Below are 25,437 nucleotides of genomic sequence, written 5' to 3'. Positions count from 1 at the left end.
TTCCCTTCTGTCCTTTCCCGTAGCTCTCCCACTTCCTTCCCCTTTGCCCCTTTTCTTCCTATTTCACATTACCTATTATACATTTTAGTCCTTATTTACACTTTCAGTTTCTCACACCAGAGAAACTATTCGGTATTTACACATGTGTGTCCTATTTATTTCACTTAAGAGTATCACCTCAATGTGCATCCACTTAGCTATAAATGTCTCTAATTTTTCATTTTTTATGGCTGAGTGGTACTCCATTTTATAAAAATACCACATTTTCTTGATCCAGTCTCCAGTTGATGGGCTTTTGGGCTGTTTCCAAGTTTTAGCTATTACAAAATATGCTGCTATGAACATGGGTGCACATATATCACTGTGGTATGATCCTTTTAATTCTTTGGGGAAGATCCTCAGCAGTGGAATAGCAGGGTCAAATGGGACTTCCAGTCCTAGTTCTTTGAGGTATCTCCATACTGATTTCCACAGTGCTTACACCAGTCTACACTCCCACCAGCAGTGGAGCAGGGTTCCTCTTTCCCCACAGCCCCACCAGCATTTGTTATTGGTTGATTTCATGATAGCAGCCATTCTTTCTAGAATGAGGTGGAATCTCAGTGTTTTTTTCATTTGCATCTCTCGAATGACCAGTGATGTTGAACATTTTTCATGTATTTATTTGCTATTTCTACTTTTTTGTCTAAGAAATGTCTGTTCATTTCAGATGCCCATTTTCGGATTGGGTCTTTAAATTTGGGAGGTCTGACCTTTTTAAGTTCTTTATAGATTTGCAATAGTTGACCTTTGTCTGAGGAAGAGCAGGTGAAGATTTTTTCTCACATTGTGGGTTGTCTCTTCACACTGCTGGTGGTTTCTCTTGCTGTGCAGAAGCCATTTAATAAGAAGAGATCCCATTTGTTGATTGTTTATGCTAGTTCACGGGCAACTGAGGTTTTGTTCATAAAATCTTTTCCTACACCGATATCTTCAAGGGTTCTACCTAACCTCTGTTCCAACTGGTTCAGTGTTTCTATTTTAATATTTAGATCTTTAATCCATTTTGATTTTAGTTTAGTGCATGGTGAGAGATATAGGTCTAGTTTTAATCTTTGGGAAGTTGAAGCCCAATTTTCCAGGCACCATTTATAAAAGAGGTTATCTTTCATACAGTGAGGGTGTTTGGCTCCTTTGTCAAAGATGAGATGGCTGAGTGTGTCTGGTGTTGTTTCTGCATCTTCTAATCTGTTCCACTGGTCCTCCAGTCTGTTTCTTTGCCAGTACCATGCTGTTTTTATCACAGTAGCTTTGTAGTACAGTTGCAGGTTGGGGATTGTGATACTCCTTGCCATGTGTCTGTTACCTAGAATTGCTTTTGCTATTCTGGGTCTCTTCTTGTTCCAAATAAATTTTTGGAATGTTTTCTCAAGGTCTATGAAGTATGCTGCTGGGATCTCAATTGGAATTGCATTAAAATCTATATAGCAGTTTTGGAAGTATGGCCATTTTCACTATATTCATCCTTCCTACCCAGGACCAAGGGATGTCTGTCTCTTTTCTGATATCATCTTCAATCTCTCTTTTCAGAGTGCCATAGTTTTCAGAGAAGAGGTCTTTGATTTCTTTTGTTAGGTTGATTCCTCGGTATTTCAGTTTTTTGGATGCTATTGTGAAAGCAATTATTTGCCCTATTTCTCTCTCAGTGAGTCTGTCATTGGTGTAGAGGAACGCTATTGATTTTTGTGTGTTGACCTTATAACCAGCTACTTGACTGAATTTGATTATTAAGCCTAGTAGACTTTTGGTGGAATTCTTGGGGTCTTCTATATAGAGTATCATGTCATCTGCAAATAATGACAATTTGACTTCTTCATTTCCTATCTTTATTCCTTTTATTTCTTTCTGTTGTATAATTGCTGTGGCTAATGTTTCCAGAACTATCTTGAACAAGAGTGGTGATAGTGGACATCCTTGTCTTGTTCCTGATATTAGTATGAAGGATTTCAGTTTTTGACCATTTAGTATGATATTGGCTGTTGGTTTTTCATAGATGGGTTTTATCAGTTTGAGGCAGAGACCATCTATTCCAATTTTTTGTAGGGTTTTTATCATAAATGCATGTTGGATGTTGTCAAATGCTTTTTCTGCATCTATGGATGTAATCATATGGGTTTTGTCCTTGGCTCTATTGATATAGTGTATTACATTTATTGATTTTTGTATATTGAACCATCCCTGCATCCTTGGGATGAATCCCACTTGATCAGGGTGTATGATCTTCTTGATGATCTTCTGCATTCTATTTGCCAGTATCTCATTAAGGATTTTTGCATCTATATTCATTGGTGAGATTGGCCTATAGTTCTCCTTTTTGGTTGTGTCTTTCTCTGCTTTGGGGATCAAGGTGATGCTTGCTTCCAAGAATGAATTTGGGAGTATTGCTTCCCTTTCAATTTCATTGAAGAGTTTAAACAGCAGTGGCAGCAGTTCCTCTCTAAATGTCTTGTAGAATTCAGCAGTGAAGCCCTCAGGGCCTGGGCTTTTCTTAGTTGATAAGTTTTTAATTACATTTTCAATTTCTTTGGTTGATATTGGGTTGTTCAGAATTTGTAGGTCTTCTTCGTTCAACTTTGGTAATTCATATGTATCTAGGAATCTGTCCATTTCTTCTGTGTTGTCCATCTTATTGGCGTATAGGTTCTGGAAATAGGTATTGATGATACTCTGGATTTCTGGTGGGTCTGTTTTAATTTCACACTTCATTACTAATTGCATGGATTTGGGCCTTTTCTTTCCTTTTTCTGACAAGTTTGGCTAAAGGTTTGTCAGTTTTGTTGATTCTTTTGAAGAACCAACTCTTGGCTTCGTGGATTTTTTTGTATCATTCTCTTAGTCTCCATTGCATTGATTTCTCCTCTGATCTTTATAATTTCCTCCCTTGTATGAGCTTTGGGGTTGTTCTGCTCTTCTTTTTCTAGAAGCTTGAGGTTCAGCATCAGGTTGTTTATTTGGGCTTCTTCTGTTTTCCTAATATGTGTATTCACTTCTATGAATTTCCCTCATAAGACAGCTTTCATTGTGTCCCATAGATTCTGATGTGTTGTATTGTCATTGTCATTTAATTGAAGGAAGTGTCTGATTTCTTCTTTAATTTCCTTTGTGACCCATTGGTTATTCAGAAGTATGTTGTTCAATTTCCACGTGTTTATGAAATATTTTGAGTTTCTTTTGCTATGGATCTCCAATTTCATCACATTATGGTCTGATAATATACAGGGGATAACTTCAATTCCTTTGCACTTATTTAAACATGTTCTATGTGTGAGTATGTGGTCTATTTTTGAGAAAGACCCATGTGCAGCTGAGAAGAATGTGTATTCTGATTTTGTGGGGTGGAAGACTCTGTAAACATCTGTTAAGTTCATTTGTTCAAGAGTTCAATTGATTTCTAGTATTTCATTACTTATTTTTAGTCTAGTTGTTCTATCTATTTGTGACAGTGGGGTGTTGAAGTCCCCCACTACAATTGTATTAGTGCATATATGACTTTTCATGTCCGTTAGTATTTGTTGGGTGTTAGTATTTGTTGGTCCGTTAGTATATAGTTGGGTGCACTAGTGTTTGGTGCATAGATATTTATGATTGTCATCTCTTCCTGTTGAATTCTTCCCTTTACCAGGATGTAGTGTCCTTCTTTGTCTCTCTTAATCAGTGTTGGTTTGAAATCTACTTGATCTGCCAAGAGGATAGCTACAACTGCTTTTTTTCAGGTTTCTGTCACATGCAGAATTGTTTTCCACTCTTTAACTTTCAGTCTATGAGTTTCCTTTTGAATTAAGTGTGTTTCTTGTATGCAGCATGTTGTTGGATTTTGCTTCTTGACCCATTCTGCCAGTCTATTTCTTTTGATTGGTGAATTGAGACCATTAACATTGACGGTTATAACTGAAACATATTGACTTGTCATTGTCATGACTTTTTCTTTTTGCTGGGTTCTCCCCCTTTACATTTAATTTCTTTTCATGCCAGATGGGTTCATTCTGCTTTGCTTCCTGGGGTTGTGATCCTCAATGTCTGTTCCTAGGATATTGTGTAAAATTCTTTGGAGTGCTGGTTTGGTATTCATGAAGTTCCTAAGGTGCTCTTTGTCCTGAAAGTATCTCATTTCTCCATCCATTTTGAAAGATAGTTTTGCAGGGTACATCAATCTGGGTTGGAGGCTGTTTTCTTTTAGGGTTTGGAATATGTCACTCCAAGCTGTTCTTGCCTTGATGGTTTGTGTTGAGAAGTCTGCTGTGATTCTGATGGGCTTTCCTTTGTATGTGATTTGTTTCTTTTCTCTGACTGCTTGGAGAACTTTGTTCTTCTGTTGTGTTTCTGGAATCTTAACAATTATATGCCTATGTGTAGATTTTTTTTGATCCAGGCTATTTGGAGTCCTATATGCCTCACTTATCTGTATGTCAAGCTCTTTTCCCCTGCCTGGAAAGTTTTCTGCCATTATTTCTATGAAGAGATTTTTTATGTCATCTGCACTCTATCCTGTTTCTTCATTGAGCCCAATCAGCCTTATGTTATTCTTCTTTGCATCATCTAGCAGCTGCTGGATTGATTTCTCATGTTCCCTTACAATTTTTAAGCAATTTTTCTTTTCCTGGTCATTAATTGCAATCTTATCTTCTATATCTGAAATTCTGTCCTCATATTGGCTCATTCTGCTGTGTAGACTTTCAATGGAGTTTTTCATGTCCTGGAAATCTATTTGCATCTGTTTTATGGATTCCATTTGTTTCTTATATTGGGATTCCATCATGTTCCTCAGCTCCTCTCTAGATTTATTAATCATGTCTTGCACTAGGGTCACAATTTCTCCTGTTATCTGAGAAATTATTTCTGATTTCATTTTTTCCAGATTCCCTTTTGTTGCCAGTTCAGTGGGTCCAGGTGGTTGAGTATCAGAGTGTTCCATCTCATTTCCCTTTGAGGTTGCTGTATGTGATCTGGAAGTCTAGTTTTGAGACTTATTTACGTGTTTTCTCGTTTCAACTGGGGCAGGGGGCTGTTAACACCTGGATGGATTACCTCCTCTGAGCTGGGTGAGGTGGGACAGGGGCTGGGAGTAGTGGTAGGGATGGTGACCCAAAAGCCCTTTCCTGTGGGCTGGGAGCAGCCAGAGGGATGGTGGCCGGGAAACCCCTTCCTCTGGGCCAGGAGCAGTGGGATGGTGTCTCAGAAGCCCCTCCCTCTGTGCCGGGAGCAATGGGAGGGATGGTCACCCGGAAGCCCCTTCCTCTTTGCCAGGAGCAGCAGGACAGAAGGTGGCCCAAAAGCCCTTTCCTCTAGGCTGGGAGCAGCGGGAGTGATGGTGACCGGGAAGCCCCTTCCTCTGGACCAGGAGCAGTGGGACAACAGCTCAGAAGCCCCTACCTCTGGGCCGGGAACAGTGGGACTCAGTACCTTGGTCTGGTGGTCTGTTGTCCTCTGTGTCTTTGTAGTGTGGAATCAGGTGGCTGCCTGTCTGCAGCAGGGTCATTCGGTGTCTTCCACGTGACTCAGGACCTTGGTAGGGCATGCACAGACCTGCCTGTCTGCAGCGGGCTGATTCAGTGTGTGTTTCCTGTGACTGGGGACCTTTTTAGTGTGTGGACAGACCTGCCTGTCTGCAACAGTGTGATTTGGCATCTTCCCCGTGACTCAGGACCTCTGTAGGGCATCCACAGACCTGCCTGTCTGCAGCAGGCTGTTTCGGTGTGTTCTGTGCAGCTCAGGACCTCAGTAGGGCATGGGAAGACCTGCCTATCTGCAGCAGGGTGATTTGGCATCTGATCATAAGGTACTAATATTAAAAATATACAAAAACTCAGTTCCAGAGAAATATATGAAATGAACCAATGAAAATATGGCCAAAGGACCCAAGTAGACAGTTCTCAAAACAGACACATTTTTGCAAAACAGATATAAGAAAATATGCACAGATCCCATTCATCTGTGATACCACTACAATTCAATCATTTAACTAAGTAAATAGAATTAGAATATTGTCTATCAATGATATGCCACATCATATATACAAAAGGTGTTAAATTGCTGTATTAAAGAGATATCTTCATACTAATGCTCACTTAAACCTTAATAACAATAGCCATGGTACAGAAACAATAAAAGAAATTTATATATGTATACACAATGGGATACTGGTCATCTTTTAAATGGAAAGAAATTTATATATAATTTGCCAGAATATGGATGAAACTTGTGTTACTCATCTTTCTTTTAGTATAAATAGGACCAGATGTAATAAAGTTATTTCCAAGAGGAAAAGTTTATATGAGGTCACACAGATTTATAGGTGTCAATCCATCATTTACTTGCTCAGTTGCTTTGGGCCTATATAACACATCATGGAAGGAGAATGCTGTCCAGCCCACTGGTCACGTTGTGGCCAGGAAGTGAAAGAGAGGAAAAGGGAAGGCATTATGTCCCACTATACTCTTTGAAGGCATGCCACCAATGAGCAAAGAATTCTGAGTAGATTTCATCTCTTAAGTGCTCCACCAATTCTCAGTACTGCCATGCTGGAGATCAGGTTTTTAACTTGATGGGTCATTAGAGGACATTTCTGATCCACATTATATCAACCAGAGAGGCATGATGCTCACTGAAACAAGCTAGGAACAGAAAGCCAAGTGTTATTTGCTCTCATTTGTATTAGGAGTTCCAAAATTTGAGTACATGTGAACACAGAGAAAATGATTTTTATTGCAGGAAGCAGAGAGAGGTTTACACACAAATTTAAATTACACAAGAATTATAAATTTAAGAGATCAAATGTATATCACAGCAAGCACAGTAAACAAAAGTTGATTATACATTTAAAAATTGCTAAAAATAGATTTAAAATATTTCTACTACAAAAATATATGTATGTGGGGGAATCCATATGTTAACTAGCTTAATTTAGCAATCCTCAATCTATGCATATATTAAAGTATCATATTGTACAGCAAAATACACACGAGATTTATTTACCAATTATAACTTGAAGAAAAATTAATACCTATATTTTAAGGTAGAACAGACTTTTTGCCTGTGAATTAGTAAATCAAACTATGGGTATTGTTTAGAAATATATATTTTACCACTTTTTTAATACTCTGTATTTACTTTTTAATCTAGTATTTTTCATTTTATTCATTGCTAGAACAATTATACAACAAGGTCAAGAAAAATTGAAAATTTTCTGCCCATTGTCATTATAGCAGATTTTTTGTGAAGGTTTTTTTATTCCTTTCATTCTGTGTTTTAGTTGTGTTCTTAAGAAGTACAAAGCCACTTTGATTCCTAATGTTTTATAACCAACTTCTCTTACTTCTCAAAATATTACCATGATATGTTTTGGTATGAGCTTGTAAATTTGTTTCCTCTTTTTATTTGGTTCTTTGGTTTGGGAAATATTCCAAAATTTGTATATTTTATTTTAGTAATTTTTGTATCTTATATTTATTTTATCATATTTTGTTTTTATTGCATTCTTCAACTCATAAGGATTTTGGAAAATACTGATATTTGTATTTTTTTCTTGAATTTTAAAACAATCTTCCTTTTTTTTTTTTCTACTCCATGGGAAATTTCATTGACTGATATTTCCATCCTCTTCTCTTTATTTAATTTTCAAATTGATACTATTTGATTTCTGAATATTGTTTATATTATCGCCTATTCTTTTGTGACAGTATTTTCTGACAATTTTTTGGTATTATTTATTAAATATGTGCTCCAAGTATACATGTAGATTTTACCTAGATTTTCTCTTTTATGTATTGTGATATGTATTTTTTATTTGAAATTTTCCTCATAAGGCCTTGGGAATTGTTGTTATTGTGTCAAAAAATAACTATATCATGCTGAAATTAAAAAAGAATCTCCACCATATTAACAATGAAATCAGCTTTAATTTCTATCTACTTCTCTTTGCTCATCAGAGCTAATGTTGAGGATCTACTCTGTATTAAAATCATGTGCTCTATGATTTTGCTCTATGGCTGATGGAGAGGAAACCATGGATCACATTCATTGGCAGAAGAAACCCTTAATGTTTCTATCCCAAAGTGAAAAAATCCACTTCTGCTCATGTACTACTTACTGACCAAAACAAATCCCAGGGCCATATTCAATTTAAATTGAGCTTAAAAATACAAATCTACTATATGGCAAAGAGATAAGATAAAAGCTTATGAGAAAACAATGAATGTTGGAAGTTAATGTCTGCATAATACTCCTGAGACACTAAAACAAGAATTATACACTGAAAGCCTGAATGGGTCTCCTCGACTGGTAAGAATAAATCTTTGTAATAGTGGGTCTCGGATTTTGTATCTGGAATCTTCTTTTGGCAAATAATAATATATAGACAGAAATTCTCCAAATTTGTTGCTGGGAAATTCAGTTAGAGCATCAGTCAGCCTGCAGTGAAGCTAGTGTAGGGGAAGCTGGGAAGCATCCATTGTCATTGTGCTGATCCTGTTTTCAAGATGACTTTTCAGTGTTTCCAGTGAATTCACAACATGTCTCAGAGAAGTTCACATGATGTGCATTTCTATTGTCTTCTGTCTACAATCAAAAGTATCTATAAGCCTCATTGCTGTCAAAGTAGGGAAGTGCATCTGTTCTGAATTCTCCTTGTGATAACCTTTAATGAATCATTTCTTCAGCCCCTTGGCTTATATCTGAGAGCATCCTAACTATACAATTCAATAGCATTTTTCTTTTAAGCAATGTTTATCCTGTATTTATAGATTGTTACATATAAAATTATATACTACTCATCTTCATTTACCACTTAAATTGGGGAAGAAATTCAAAATTTTTATTATTTTATAATATTCAAAGGAGAAAGAAAGAATAAAGTCCAACTGTAGCCTAGTTTTTGGAGGAGGATTTAATGACCTTGTGACAGAAGGAATGCCAAATGAGGGCCTTTAATGGTCTCATTAAAACATTAAAATAATTTTATCGCTTGAAATAATCTAATACCACATCTTAAATATATATTCCCTATGACCATATACTCCCTTTAGGGTAAAAATACTGAATCTATATTAATGTAAAATGCAAAAATTCACTGAGAGTCGTATAGGTAGCAAAGCTAAACTTCTCCACCAACCATATTTGATTAATTGGATATATATTTCTTTTCAAGGAGAATTTAGAAGAACAGCTGCTCTTGCCTATCTCAACAGAAATGACTTGTGCAAGAATTTAAAGTTTATAGAATCTACTGGTGCTAGGCAGAAGATAATAAAATTTCACTATATGCATAATAACATAACAACTCAATTACATGACATAACATAACAATAAACATAACAACTCAATACTCCATTTAAAGTGGGATAATCAAGGTGTACATAAATTTAGAAAACAGAGAAAGTCAGTTGAAGGGGTGATTGAACATGAATATACACAAAAAGCATGAATGATCTTCTATGCCTTTAAGTCCATTCACCAATCAACAACTTAAAGAATGCTTAATTATCATTATTATTATAAACTATATACAAATTATTATAATAAATTGTATCATTATTAATTATTACTATTTAGCATTGCAACCTCTAAAAATATAAAATATTAATCGAAGTATTGTGTATGATATTTTCTGCTGAGTTTCTAAGCATGAGTAAGATTTCAAATATGTGGGCAATGTGAAGGAGCCTAAATTCTCGCGGTGTATGAAAAGCTTGACATGTTCACTTTCTGCACAGTCACTTTCTCTGAACTGCCGAATCCCATTTCTGTATTGTATTTTGATGCCAGACTGGGAGATTTCATGTCACATTCTTCCTATTGGCAGTGGGCTCGGTGAAAGTTTCTTGCTAAAGAAGAGCATAATAAAAACTAGGAGCAGCTTTGCTGTTTCTTTCAAATCACCCAAATTACTGACCTTTACCCTATTCACTGTAGGTGTTTTCCTCCCAGTTATGTCTGATTACCTTCCTTTGCTCCACACCCTCAGCAACAAGCTCATTCCTCTTTGTTCTTTATTTGTACACTCTGGAACCAGCTGACCTGAGAGATTGTGGTTTCAGTGTGAGGTGAAGACCTCATGAGAGGTTTGGGTCCCATTTCTTCTGGCTTTTAAGCAACTGAAACCTCTTCCCCTTTTCCCTTTCAACCTCAAGAATCACAGAGGCTTCCTGGGGTTATGACATCCATAGGACTTTCAGTTTCCCCTTCTTCTTTTGCCTTCCATTCTTCTTATGCAGGATTAAACCATTTTTTTAATAGAGAAATCCTCTCCCTTTATGGTGCTTTGTCTCTTTTTAAGGAGGGTGGTAGGGAAGCAAACAGTCTGATGAGACTTAATCAAGATATTAAAATTGCTGTTCCCTTTGAATGTGATCAAGATTCATGTATCAAAGAAGTGAAGTGTGCACCGTTGCCACAAGACACAAGTAATGTTGAAGGGAGCATGGGGTAAGAAGAAATGGGAAGATTGCTATTTGCAACAGAAGATCTACATTAGAAACCAAACTGGATGAGTGTAACAATTAAGGAACTTTTTGATAGTTCATTAATGGATGTCCCCATAATAAAATTAGAAACCTAGATGACACATACATATACAGATGTAAAAAGTCTTAGAAGCCAGTAAGGCACATTTTAAGTGGATAATATTGGTATGCACAGTTGAGTTGACCAACAAGAAGGTTTCCATAATAGGAATAAATATTTTATTTTTTAATAATCTTGGGACTATGACTATGGTTAGTATTGAAAAGTGTAGAGAGTAGCTATTTTACAGTGGCATAAAGAAGGTATTATAGATATATTACCTTTTGAGATTGAAAGAAATACAAGTGTCACAGTGACTTTATGGCTGTAGCCTGATTTTGGAATTGCAGTACTACTCATAAAAATTAGATGTCAAATTGAAAGGTGATTCCAGAGAGACTGGAGTTGGCAGCAATAAGGAGGTTAGGATTTCAATTTTGATTGTATGGAGTTACCAATAATGACAGCAGTTTTTAAAGGTGGCCAGAAATATACTCCTCTTTTAATGCAGTGAAGAAAGAGAAACAGATGTGCAAAGATACTGAAACAGAAGAGGTGTGTGTGTGTGTGTGTTATTCTAGAGCAATAATATGAAAATCATTCAAAATGATTTTTCCAGATAAATTTTAGAACACATATTTACTCCTAGAATTGGAAACAGAAAAATGCAAAACACCACAATGAAATAATGTTTCATATAATTCTTATACAATTTGCAACCTGATTGTTTTGGGAAGTGCCCAGGGGACCGGCAGGCAGACTGCTGAGTGTTACTGTGTGGGTCGTGTCGGTGTGACCCTGCGCAATGGATGTGCTTCCTACCCCTTTCCTCTCTGACCCTATTCTGCTGCTCTGCTTACATGAATTAAGCAGCATTTCTTGGCCGCTGTTTTTGCTTTGGAGGCAATCAATACAGACTAAGCTCTTGAGACTATGAGCAGATAAACTTCTCCCCATCTAAGTTATGTTCTTGGCTATGTTGTTCCAGTAAAGGGAATGCTAACCAAAGGATATATCCCTTTGTTTTACTCATGTATCTTAACTTACATGAAAGTAGATTGATTTTGGTTTTCAGAGGTCAGTAACTTTAACTGTGTTTTGTGCATATATTTTTATTTTGGTCACACATCCTGGCAAGTTACGTAGCATCTCAGTCACTTCCATTTATGAATAGTATGTATTCACTGCTCAGATTTAAGTTACGTAAAAGATACAGAACAAGAAGAGATGTGGAAGACAGTGAGAAAGGTGGATTAATGGAGGTAAAGTTTTTCTTATATTGGTAGTAGTAGTCAAAGGAGGGAAGATGCTGGTCTTATTGAGATTTATTCAGTCTGCTGCTGGTAATTCAGGCTGTTTAGAAGTTTTCTAATTAAATCTACAAGTGGAATTTTGTACATATTTTCTAAGGGCCATTTGAGCACTCTGCTAACCAATCTCTTTCTTCTCCACTCCTTCCTTTGTAGGCAATAGAAAACTGAAGCCTCTTCCAAGCTCTTGAATGATCACAGTGAGTTACATGGAGGTTCAGTCCTTCATGGTTTCTTCACAGCATAGTCACTTCAGTCTCTCCATCCTAAGCCTCTAGATGAGTATGTAAGCAACATTCCCACAAGGACTCACAACTCTGGGGAATACACACACACCTCTCTCTAGAACACTGTTACAACAGCTTCTTTACTCTCATTGCCCCACCTTGGAGAGGCTTATAAATCCAGCAGTCCTAATAAGCTTGTACAAAGGAGCAAAGTACTGTACCAGAACCTGCTTCATAAGGGCACAGCTCCCATGTGTCTGCCAGTGGTTCCCTTGAAAGACTCCATTCTCATTTTTTAATGTTCAGTAGTATACATTGAATCATTTCATTTATATGTATAGACAAATTTTCAGTTAAGAAATTGCAACTGTAAAACATATTTTCTCCTCTTGCGGTAAGAAAAATCCCTTCAAAAAGACAAAATAAAATAGCATGTGTAAATCAAGAGATAGGAAAGTACCACATGTTTACTAAGGCTCCCTTTCCAATCACTTGGGAAATCCTGGATAAATTCCTATTCTCCATTCATCTAAGGGCTTTTTTCCCCATTTATTCTTGAGTTTCTCATTGTTTTCTTACAAACTATTCTTGTTCAACTCCATCAAGCAAGGATTTCAAAGTAGGCCTGTCACCAGGTTTTGGGAGGCTGGCATCTCCTTTTGGAGGTGGCTTCTAGGTTGTTTCTGCCCTGAGCAAAGAAATGGTCAGGACAAGCACAAATGTTAGCAAAGTTTCATTAAAAACATGAAAAGAAGCAGGCTCTGCACAGCAAGTTTTGGCCAAGTAAATACAGGGAAAGAACTACACCTTACAGTGTGACAGTGGGCCCCAATGGCAGAGCAAAGAGAGTGGCAAAAACTCAATGTGGCCTGTCTCCTTTTGTATTACCCAGTCCTCATGCTGATGTCATGGTTGGGCATCCTGTAGAAAACCTGCTCAAGTGCTTGTGAGAAGTCCTCATACAGGGGTATGTGAACTGTTCTGTGCCCGTGTCCTGGCATTTTGTAACTAACAAGTCATACCTACTAACCCAGCCAGCTTTGCTCTGCCCTAATCTACTGTCTCGGGCCCAACAGCATAAATTACAGAGTTTTTACTCACCTCAAGTTAAGGACTTGACATCTGAACATCAGTTGTCTCCCAGGAAACTTCTCCCTCATTTATGTTTCTGTAGTATTCTTAAACTAAAAGGACAAGATGGACATTAGAATTCCCCTTCTTTAAGGAATGGGACCATGGCAGGATGAAAGAGTCATCTTTGTAAAAGTAATGGCCCACTATTCCCTTGTTCCAGCCCTAGCTACTTCCCACACATGGAGAATTTTGGAGGGAATAAGATAATCCTGCATATCCACATTTCTTCCCAAACAGACCACCTTTGGGCTTGCAAGATTGTTAGGATTGTGCACAATGATTCTGCAGTCTGCTAAGGGGAGTTCAGGCCATGGGAAAAAAACATGTTCATGACATGATGCGATGTGGTGAAAATTACATCTATGTCTATGCCGTCTTGAAATTTGATCAAGAATAGATAATGTAAGTGTTGGAAAAAATAGATTTAAAGCCAAAATCCCCTCCCAACCCAGAAATCCTCTGTATAAAGGTAGACAATTGAGAAAACCATTTAAATATTGAATAAGCATCAATCCCAGACATGATATACACCACAGATGATCCACTAAACAACTGCAAAGACAGAAAAAAAATTCACTTTTTTATCAGCTGAGCAGATACAAGTTCCCAAGAAAACCATAATCAGTCTTCAAGTATTTGGCAGTACCATTTTCACACATAGTTTCTTTGAAATTCACTTGATAGTTGTGACTATTCCATCTAAGTTTGCAAATTGACATTAACAAGAACAACAACAAAATGTGTGTTTACACAAGAGGTATTTTACAACCTGGAGGGAGATGCCTACCATGAATTTATGCCATTAATGTTCCACAGAAACCTAGACTGTTTTCTTCTGTGTTTACATTTCTGAATCTTTGAAGAATACATTCCTGGAACCTACAGCTGATGAAGTTTCACTTAGGTCTTAAAAGTTCTACAAACATTTTAAACAAAGGGAGTGAGAAGTTACAATCATGAATTGCCTAAAGTAAATGACCTAATAGAAGAGAGGAGATCTCTTTGAATTTATTTTTCAAAAGAAATTTTTTTCCAATTTGTATTTACCTTTGCTTGAGAGAATGTTTTGAATATATACAGTCCTAAACAGACTCCTGGATACTGGTGTATGACGAATGATCAAAAAATACAATAAAAGGTTACATTTTTAAAAAATTAGAGTAGTAAAAGGCATATTGCCATTAACACCCCGCCCTCAACATACTTCATTTATCTCATTATTTCTACTACCTTCTGAAGAATTTCTGGGAATCCCTTTTTAGGTCTTTAGTTGTGTTATCATGGCTGTACAATGTCCTGAATCAATTTAAAACATTTACCTTTCATAGTCCTTTTGACTTTGGAGAAGAGGCAGAAATCACATGGCATCATGTGCAGTGACTCAGTGATGTGAAAGATCCCCTTTGAAGTCATGTTACATATTGATGTTAGCTAGAGAATTATATTCGTGAAAATATTGACCACATACATTTGTGGTGGTTGCCTTTATGTGTTTGGGTTCCTTCTTAGGTAATTTTCTTTTGTCTATTTTCCTAAGAATTGACCTACATGGCTTCTTTTGTATGGAAAAAATAAGAATCTGAAAGGTCTTCTGGAATGGCAAAAAAAGGACTGAATTATGGACTGATATTTGTTTCTTTGACCTTATAACAGCCAATGGTTATAATAACCATCCCTGACAAATAAGACTATGAACTGCTGACGTATCCATGCTGAAGTAAATCAAACATCCTCCAGTATGGGATAGTGTGGGCTCTGAGGTGAATAGGAGGAAGTAGAAAGGAGGCCTGGGAGCAGAGATGAAAGGTTCAGAGAAACCATTTACTGACTTTATTTGATAAGAAGGAATAAGAAGAATTAAGTGGGGACAGCAGTAGTTTCTTAGTAAAAATTTGAATTGTGTTTCTTATTAGACAGTCATCCTTTAACGCTCAAGAAATACCCTTGCAAGGAACAAATCAAATAGGTGGTCGAATGAGACCTCTGTGCCCTTTCCTCACACATAGTTATTTTAAAGGTCCTGTTCCAAGTGATTGTGATTTCAGAAATTGTGTTTTAGGATTTGTTTTTATATTAATCTTCTTAGACTTCATTCATGAAGAGATAGTTTTATTCATCCTATTACTTCTTTTAAAGTGGTCTCTATAAAAAGTGCTTAAGATTGATTTATTTTATAGAAAATGTGTTATTTAAAGTGGAAACTAAATTATAATAATAAATAATTTGATTATTATCGTTTTTCAAAACAAATATATTTGATTAGTAGTATATGGATTAAAATCTCAGTAATATTTAAGATATTTTTGCATGTATTTATCTACATTTCATGTTCTCTTTTAGTTTTTTTATCAACTTATGTTATTCTATGAAATATTATATTCAGAATTTAAATATTTAATGTTTGCATTGGCCAACACATCTACATAATGCATGAACAGAATATTCAAGAAATATTTTATATATGTAAATTAAATTGTTATTCTTCATTCAAATGATATTTAATTATATCACTAAAATGAAATTAAGATAACATTTAAACTCATTCAATATTATTTACAGATTGCAATGAAGTTAATTTAGGATATTTCATTTTATAGAATAGCAAAATAAATTTTAATAAAATTAAAACTCTTGAATAAAAATGTATAGATAGTTAGTGGATTATGCAGACAATATTAAACTCTAAATCTCCCAATTGTTAGTTTAGTGCTTACTTTCTTACATAAAAATAGAGAATCAAACTATTAAAATATACATAGGAAATCTTTCTATTAAAATTCCATTTAGCATCAAGGAAAAGCAAAGGACACTTTATCCGTGAATTAGAAAACAGATATTTATTAATACTTAGTTAATACACAAAACTAATACAGAAAATAAGTCTGATAAATTAAAAATTTTTCATATGTATATTTCTTTTTTTTGAGTGACAGAATTTTAGCTATAAAATAGGTTTACTATCTACTGCTAGAACACAATGTGTTTGCTTAGACAAAAGATACTCCCACACGACACATTGCATGAAGTAAATGTACTAGTCACACACTAGGATGGATGGAGCACTGAAAGCACATGCTTTCCTTGGACCATAGCTGAGGGGCCATGAAATGCAGCATTGGATTGTCACCTCAGGGGCTTCATGGCTTCTTTGGAAGAGTTGGAATGACAACCTGCTTCCAAAGAAGAAAGGAATATAGTCAAGGTAGAGCTGGGTAAATTCTCCCTATTTCAAGCCATTGCATCCCCTAGAAGGGACAGGACAAATGTATGGGTAGTTCCTCTCTCTCAGGATGTTACAATTCCAGCAATTTCTACAGCTAACGATTGGCAAAAGAAATGGGTTAGCCCTAGGGTACACTACTCAGAATATTGTCCTGAATTAATTAATACCAAAACATGCAATGTTTAACTGATGAAAAGTGTCTCATAATATTTTAGATTATAAAATACATGTACAGGTAAAGTTTCATCACTTTCTTTCTAAACAAGAGAAAACTAAAGTGTTAGCTATCACAGGCAAAACCCACATAAAACATAACTGTTATCATCCATTTTCTAATGCATAACTCTCAATCAGGCCTTCTTCTTCCATCACTCATATATTCCATGTTCCCTAAATTTTGCTCAGTAATATGGGATGTATAAACCTTTATTACTGCAGATACCTCAAGTCCTTGCCCTTCTCTTCATTGAATTTCTATGGCTCTTACTGAGACTAACATACAGTTGAATTACTAAGGGACACTGTTAATTTCTTACATTCCAAATTGTTCTTTTTATCCTTCACACATATCATAACCAAATTTTCTTTGGACAGTTGGGATAGAGTTCACTGGATTAGACGGTGACCCTGTATTTTGTTGGTTCAGTAGTGCAAAGAACCCAAAATAACCAGGGGGCAGTCTCCACTTACAGTCTGTGAGAATTTCTGCTGAGTTTCCTGGTGGAAGTAGTTCTCTCTTTGGTACTAAGATTCATCAAGTGATTAACCATGGGGCTTAGAGACTATAAAGAAACATTCTTCATCTCTGATCTGTGGTAATATGAGAAAAGCAGTCACTTCTGAGTCTGCTAGTTCATTCCTTCATCCATATTTTCTTGATAAAGGGAGGTGGGGTAATATGTTGGTCACTCAATTAAAGCATATTTCATGCACTCTGGAACTCAAATCCATAGGGTAGTTTTCAGCAAGCCCTGGGTGCCTTTTCTCTCTCTTTCATCCCTGTCCAGACCCATACTTTTGCAGGAGTCTTATACCCTGATTATTCAAGTGATTTCCAAAGTATATCTGTGCTAACAACAAAAGATTTAAATGACACTGTGTGTTACTTCTCCTTCTCTTACATTGTTGCCCTGAGAAGCCCATGCATATGTTATTGTTATTTCAGGTTAGGTCTTTATATAAGATACCAGGGGAGTGATCTTACACTGGAACCACACTAAGCTCAATCAAGCCTAAAGTAAAATTCAGATCCATAATTGTGCAGGCAGACTGTGATGTAGAAATAATTTTAAGCCAGTGAGGTTTGTGGTCCTTTAGTGCTGGATTGCTTTCCCAATTCCAGCAAGGCAGCTACTTCTGGTTGAATGGGCATATGACATCACTGTGGATTCTGTGGGCATGAAGCTATTGTCTCACTGGCTTCCCTTTCTGTTGATAAACGTGAAAGATGATGTTGAGTGAAGAGAGTTACCACAAATGGTGGTGCTGGCAGAAGCACTGCTTGGAGAAGAGTAAAATCCATACTAGACTTTGCTGTCTTCTTTTCAAAAAAAAAGCACTGCTTCCACGAGGAAACCAAAATGTATTGTTCTGGGCACTAAGTTACTGAATGATACTCTAGGGGCAAGATTGCCATAGTTCTTGGGGAGAGTACTGTCTCTGATTTTGTAACTAAATTTTACTGGATATCTGCATCCAATAATTTTCATATTACTGGTGCATTCCTTTGGGATATAGCAGGATCTAATAGTTCAGCTTCTGCAAACATGACAATGTTGCCCCCAAAGCCTAAGATATTTACTATCTAGCTATTCACAGAAAAACAAAGGTTGATGAATTCTGCCCTAGCAAGTATATGCTAGATCTATATATGTAGCGTAGCTTCAGTTTGTCTCATTGGTAGATCGATCACAGAACATTTAGCCATAGTGCAATAAATTTCAATGAGGAAAAAAGAGACAAAGTTGGGCCACATGTACCTTTCTCTGCAAAGCTAACTATGTTAGGTGTGTGGGCCCCTGAGTCTGTGCCACACTGGTTGAGAACAGATCACCATAGGTATCTGCAGATTAATTTGTGCCACTCTTCCTAAACTCTCAGCTGTCAATTTTGCAGTGATGATTGTTCAAGTCTGGCTCTTGTTAAGAGAACACAGAAGAGTACAAATGAATGCATTACACAATCTCTCTCATCATATAAATTGGACAACCAGTTGTATCATATGAAGTTCTAATCGCTGGGGAGTATTTTCTCTCAACACTGTCTATATTCTATTCATAATTGAAAAAGAATAAAAAACATGAAATCACAGAAGGTATTGAGTTAAGTTTACCTAGCTTAGGACTTTAACTCAGTAAAGATGACTATGTGGGTTAGTTTTATATTGCTAGGGCAAAATACCTCACACCTGCACCGTAAAAGAGGAGAGGTTTATTTTGATTCATGGTTTCAGATATTTCAATTCATGACTGACTGGGTCCAAGACAGGAATATGATGATGGAAGGACAAAGTTTCACATCTCATAGAAGCTGAGAAGCAGAACACTGAGGAAGACTAAACACAACATATATTTCCCAAAAACTTTGTATGAGTTTGAATTTAAAGATAGTGGATTCATTGATCTGGCAGGGGGAATGTAAAGGCTGCCAAATGTTAAGGCTTATTATATGACTTTTACTGACTACTTGTAGCCAAATTTATAGTGAGAATAATGAGCAAAATTAGAGCAAAAATATCTGAAAAATACTGACAATTTTGCCAGAAAAGAAGCCCTTCTGAGGCTGGGGCAAAGGAATTTGTGGTTGAGAAACAGAACAGCGCTCTTTAAAAGAAGCAAGCTATTTGGTACTGAGACAATTTGGAAGAGAGCTTCAGTACATAGCAAGAATTGACTAGATACAATTCAACTCAGGCTTAATGAGGTAAAAGTGAGAACTCCTTGAAGAGGCTCTGCTTTGAGAAAAGAGTCCCAGAGTACCTACTTACTCGGGGTTACATAAGGAAGTATTCTCTTATGTTCAGCTGTTCAGAAACTCAGAGGCCAGGGGCCTCCCAACTATGGCTTGAGCCTACTGCAGATCTCCATATTGTCACATGATACTAGTTATTAAGGCGTGTAAAGTGGAAGAATTATGAGATCATGAAGGCATAATCAATATTTTAAATGAAGACCTAAGAGGCTAGGCAATGTGTGACAGGATTTTACTCTTGACAGCAGCACCTGAGACAGTGATGCATGAAGATGTGGGGATGAACTCAGCTACTTCATATCTGACTGTTTCCAACTCTTCTTGTTTCTTGCTTATTATCATTAGTAGCTTTCAGTTGCCATGCTCTTCAGCCATTTGCTTTTGTCTCAGAACCAACTGACTATGGAATGAAACATCTGAAACAGTGAGCCCAGATAAATCCTTCATCCCCTAAGTTGACTTGCTCAGGCATTGTCTCAGCAACAAGAATCTGACTAATTCAAGGAAAAAGACACAAGAAGTAGTCTTCTGGTGGCAATGAGCAAGTGCTATAACTATCCTCCTCCAAGCCTCTGAGTCATGTTCATTATAAGAGGAAAAATAAGAGAAGAATGGCTAAGAAAATGTGAGTATTTCATTTTAGATGCACTGCCTGGGGTTGTAGTTAAGCTTCATCACACAGTTAGGTATTATTTATGTGACCTAAAGTTAAGCTTAACATGTCCCATATTCTTTATAGGTTATTTGGAAATAATAATGGTATTTATGCCATAAAGCTGTTGTGAAAAATAACTTTTCAAATTCTGTACAGTTATTTGAATAATGTGTGCCACATAGTATGCATTCATTAATATTTGAGAAAACTATAGAGAACGTGGCCACTAGCCATCTGAACAAGAAATAAGGGAACTTTGAAAGAGTTTGACATGGTAGAAGATTGTTCCAAATGGTAAATAGCAGAATTTAGGAAAAAGTTTGGAAGAGTTTCAGAAAACGATGTAGGAAATATCTGAGTCTTATCCACAGAGGTACGAGGGAACAACTCAGAATCACGGTGAACAACATTGAGTGCTGGGGCATCTGAGGCTGGGGAAATGGTTGGATTAGAATTCTGTATCTGAATTTGGGAAATTTTGTCTGTGAAAGAACAGAGGCATGCTTTTGGCATTGCATCCCACATGCTCTTCTCCTTGGGTTTCTTTAGATAACATTCTCCCTGTGTGACTTATTGTTTCATGTTTCCTCTTTTCTAACAAATAACGATCATATTGGATTCAAGTCTACCTGAAGAATTTAATTTTAATTTTACTTTTGTAAGATACTGTTACATTGTAAAATGCAGTTACATTTTAACATTTCTGAATCTTTTTCTGAGGTGACAATTCCTATTCTGCCCTATCTTATTCTTCTGGTAGTTTGTTTTATTGGACCAAATGGGAAGCAAGTACTAGTTATATTTATAGTTTCATATTATTTTTGAAAAGATTTGAAATTGGAAGAGAAAATTCATTTCTATGGGCAGCAGTTAATCGATACTCAGATATCTCAGTTTTGATGTTGTAACTTTCCCTTTATGAAAAATGAACTGGTGATTTCTGTTCTAATTATGGCAATGGTAATAAATAAAACATGTCTCACTTCCAAGAAGTAGGTATCTAAGAAGTGGGTAGACTCAGAAACACATAATTGTCTGGTCAGTAGACTCATAGTGGCAACCTGACCAAGAGGACCCCTGTTGACAACTGCAATCTGAGACCTATAAAAGCATCTATGCTCCTAGACTGAAACACTCTGATGCTCTTTTAAAGACAAGTAGTCCCCAGGGATATTCTCACAGGATACTGAAAGCACAGCCCAGAGAATTCCACATGAACCTCCTCCCCTTTGCCCATCTCCCTGCCTATTCCAAGCTGTGACGCCATCCATCTCTCCACTTCGCCTATCTAAAGAGATCAATTGCAAGAACAACGGAGTCTACTTCAAGGTAGAAGACATAGACTTTAAAAATGGACCATAGAGAGTAGATATAAAGGTGGAACAAAGTTATATAGTAAAATACATACACGTATGAATTCATGTTCACACAAATACATATAGTTGTATTTATTCATAAAGTGCATCATCTGCATGGCGTGAGACATTTGTAAAACCTGGGACACATATTTAAGTCTACATATGCATCAAGGTGTATATTAGGTGTCTAATGGTTGCTGGCAAAACTACAATGTTGTGGGAGGTGAAATTACTTAGGTTACCTGTCAGATAAATGGGAAGTGAAAAGCCAAATCCAAAACTAAAAAGAGCTAGATTAGATTGACAAAAAAACAAACTATATTTTTATCACATTTATACATGTATTTAAAATTATTCAGATGTGTGGGACTGGAGCTAAATACAAAGCCTAAAAATGTGGTGATGGTAACGCGGAGGTCTGGAAACTAAAGGAGCAGCTTTGCTACTTCACAGTTTGCATCAGCCCATGTTCAGCATGTGCTTGCTTTGGAAGGTTCTGGGAGCTTGGAGGGAACATAAATAGTTTTTTACTTAACATTTTCCATGTAGCCAAAAGTCTTCTGAGTGTATTATAAGTGATTTAGAGAAGTTATGATTATTTTCTTATGTAAGTAGCAGCCTGATATAGCCTGGTACCCCAATTAGAATTATTGGGATATAAAAGGAAATGTTAACAAGCTTAAAGCAATCATATATAATCATAAGAGCCAGTCTTTATTTAGCTCTTACTATGGGCCAGGCACTTTTGAAATCATTTTAACGTGTATTTATTCCTTTAATCCTCTCAGGGAATGTATGAAGAAATTACTGTTTTTAACTATGGTTTCAGAACATAATAAAACCATACTTGTTTTGTATTCTCTGCAACAAGCTACCACCAACTTAGCAGCTTAAAGTTATGGATTTGTATAAAGAGCATAATAAATATAATAGGAAGTAGAGCAAAAAAGTTGTGCACAAAAGAGAGTGAAGAGATGGAGGAAGGGTAGAAAGAGGGCCGAGGAAGAGGTTCAACAAGGAGACACGATGTGTTGCGTACATGCACTGACTGCCCCCGAGGAACATAATCATTGTGTAGTACAAACACATGAAAATACAATTTACAAAAACATATTTATTATAATATAGTTTCTACAGGCCAGGATTCCAGGTATGGCCTGGCTGAATCCACTGCTTGGGGACATAGATGGCTCAAATGAGGGTTGTGGCCATTCTAGGATCCTCATTTCAAGGTCAGGGTATTCAATCAGATGTTGGTAGAAAGCTATTTGCAGTTGTAGGGCTGATGTCTTTGGCAACTCGAAGTTTTCCTTTTCCTTGGATAACTGGTAAAATATATCCCTTTTCTCTACTTTCCCAAAATGAAAACATTTTCTACTGTGCTGAGTCAGTTTGATAGACTTATTTTTCTCACCTATATGTCATTATAAAAATGATTCACCTGATTAATTCAGTCTAACCAAGATGATCTCTTTTTCTTTAACTTAAAGACAATATATTAGTGAGTTAGCATTTGTAATGCTACTTATAATTTAGCAATCAAAACCAGAACACTGTATTGACTTTCCCTCAAAAAATCTACTTACAAATTTATATTTCTTTGATTTCCTCAAAGTAAAGATTTATAAACTCCATCTGTTCAATGTAGACACCACTATCTCAGCAAAGAACCCAGAAAGTTAGGGAAGTGAGAGTGTCCTTATACAACAGAGCTATAAACATTTGTGTTTAGCCCTTTTCCAAATTTCCCTCAATTGCACACATTAATAATTGTATGGCCTTCTATAAAAGGAAACATTGATCTCATCCTTAAAATCTCTATTCTTATAGCAGCTTTACTCAGGTTACAAAGGGATAAAAACTCCATGGTTGAGGGGAGGAATAAATTTGCACCACTAAGTATAAGTATTTATTTTTCTCCCACCTGGCATGTTCTCTGCTTCAACTGAACTTTGACTGCCTTGGGATGATCCCATAGAAGGATGAAATTTTTAAAGGAATTCTTAATCCAGAAGATCTGTTCTGTTTTTTACTATAGAAAATGTTTAACATTTCTTAAATGTTTAACTATTTTTAAGGTAGGACTACACAATTGTTCCTAAGCTATGGGACTGACCACTAATACCCACAATTCTTTGAGTCATTGGTGTAGACTGGACATTTGTACCTGCTCAAGTTCATACATTGAAAGTCTAGTATTTAGCATGACTATATTTAGAAATAAGATGTATAAGGTTGTAATTAAAGTCAAATAAGGTCACAAAGTTGGGATTCTAATGTGATTCCATTAATTTCCTTAAATAAAAAAGACACCAGAAAACTTGTACTATTTCTTTGCTTAGATTCAACAAGGAGAAATCATATGAGCATAGAGGAGAAGATAATAGTAAACAAACCAGGAAGAGTCTTCATCATGAATTGATTCTGTTCATAGAATACTTCTTTCCAAAACTGTAAGGAAATGTTTCTCCTGTTTAAACTTCTCAGTTATGGTTTATTCGTATGGTGCCCTATTTATTGTAGTATGCAATATTTACAAATTTGCTATTTAAACTTTTCATGTCTAGTAATTCATCAATACCCTCATTTTCTCTTTTCTGGAAATGTATATTTCTATTGATTATTTTGTTAAAATTGCCAAAACCTATGAAGAGTATTAGACTTTGCCTACCATAATGCTAAAACATTGACCTATTACAATTTCATGGATGAAGACAGACATGAGACATCTGGACCCAAAACAAAGAACGTTTCTTTACACCCCAAAATAGCGGTATCCAGAAAGCTAACATTTAAATCAATAAGCCAACTCCAATGGCGTGGCTTGGATTACAGGGGAAGAACCTCAGGAAAAGGAAATCCATCTTATTTTTTATAATAGTTCGTGAGTCCACCTGACTTAAAAAAAATTACCATTTACAAGCTACCATTTACTCTAGAAGGATATACTATGACATAAAATTCTTGCAGGACAGCCAGAAATGTAGATAACCAATGAGGATAAAAGCAGCCATGTAGTATACAGTAAAGTGAGACTCATGGATAATTATCTCCAATATTTGCCTCTTTGAAATCACTTTGTACTTTTCCAATAGAAATTCATCAGCTTTCTTCAAAAGAATACGCCTATAAATGTATATATATATAAATATATATATATATAAATCATGAAAACTGCTAACATTTACTATTTATTATTCAGGAGTTGATTTAAAATATTTATGTATATTTCCTCAATTGATTTTCATCACATCACTACAAAGATGCTATTTCTATGTCAAGTTGGAACGTGAACACAGTAGGATAGAGAGAGTGTTAAATTGCATAAGTTCACTACCAGAAATTGTTAAAACCTGAATTTGGGGAATTTTAATTTCCTGAAATTCTGGCTTTTGTTATTATACTCAGTGCCTTTATCTTCTACAAGGAGGAGAACATACACTCGTAATAGATCCTGGGTCCTAAAGGTTCTCAGCACTGTATTGGACACATGATAATCTTTCAATGGATGAAAATTAATATTAGACACTTATTATCTGTTATCTTCATTTGATGAATGAAGACATAAACTTAGACTCAAACAGCACAAGTAGAGTGAACAAGCACCTAGAGAGAGTGTTAGGAGATTTACATTAAAGTCAATTTTTAATGATTTTCCTTTTCATATATACCAGAGGGATACTTTCATGAAACATAGATTGTACTGTAAGTATTATAAGGTCAAAATCAAGATCAATGAATACATAAATATCATGTTATTGTTATCCTAATAATTCTTATATGTAGATGGGATAATATACTGTAATATTCAATTTCTTCTATATATTCAAAATTTAACCATATGTGCATATGGCATTCACTATTTTAATAAACATTGTTTACTTTTTAGGAATATATTGAACAATATCCTTTTTTAGAAGATCAATTTCCACTCTGAAAAATTATTTTATATCCTCATCATATCTACTCAATATATTTGTGACTCTACTGAGGTAATAATAATTATCTTCTATTTTTATTTACT

Source organism: Heterocephalus glaber, unplaced genomic scaffold (assembly GCF_053883595.1).
Source record: "Heterocephalus glaber isolate CG9 unplaced genomic scaffold, H.glaber_assembly_v1.0 deba00001538, whole genome shotgun sequence".
NCBI lineage: Eukaryota > Metazoa > Chordata > Mammalia > Rodentia > Bathyergidae > Heterocephalus > Heterocephalus glaber.
Note: the sequence above shows the minus strand (reverse complement) of the source record.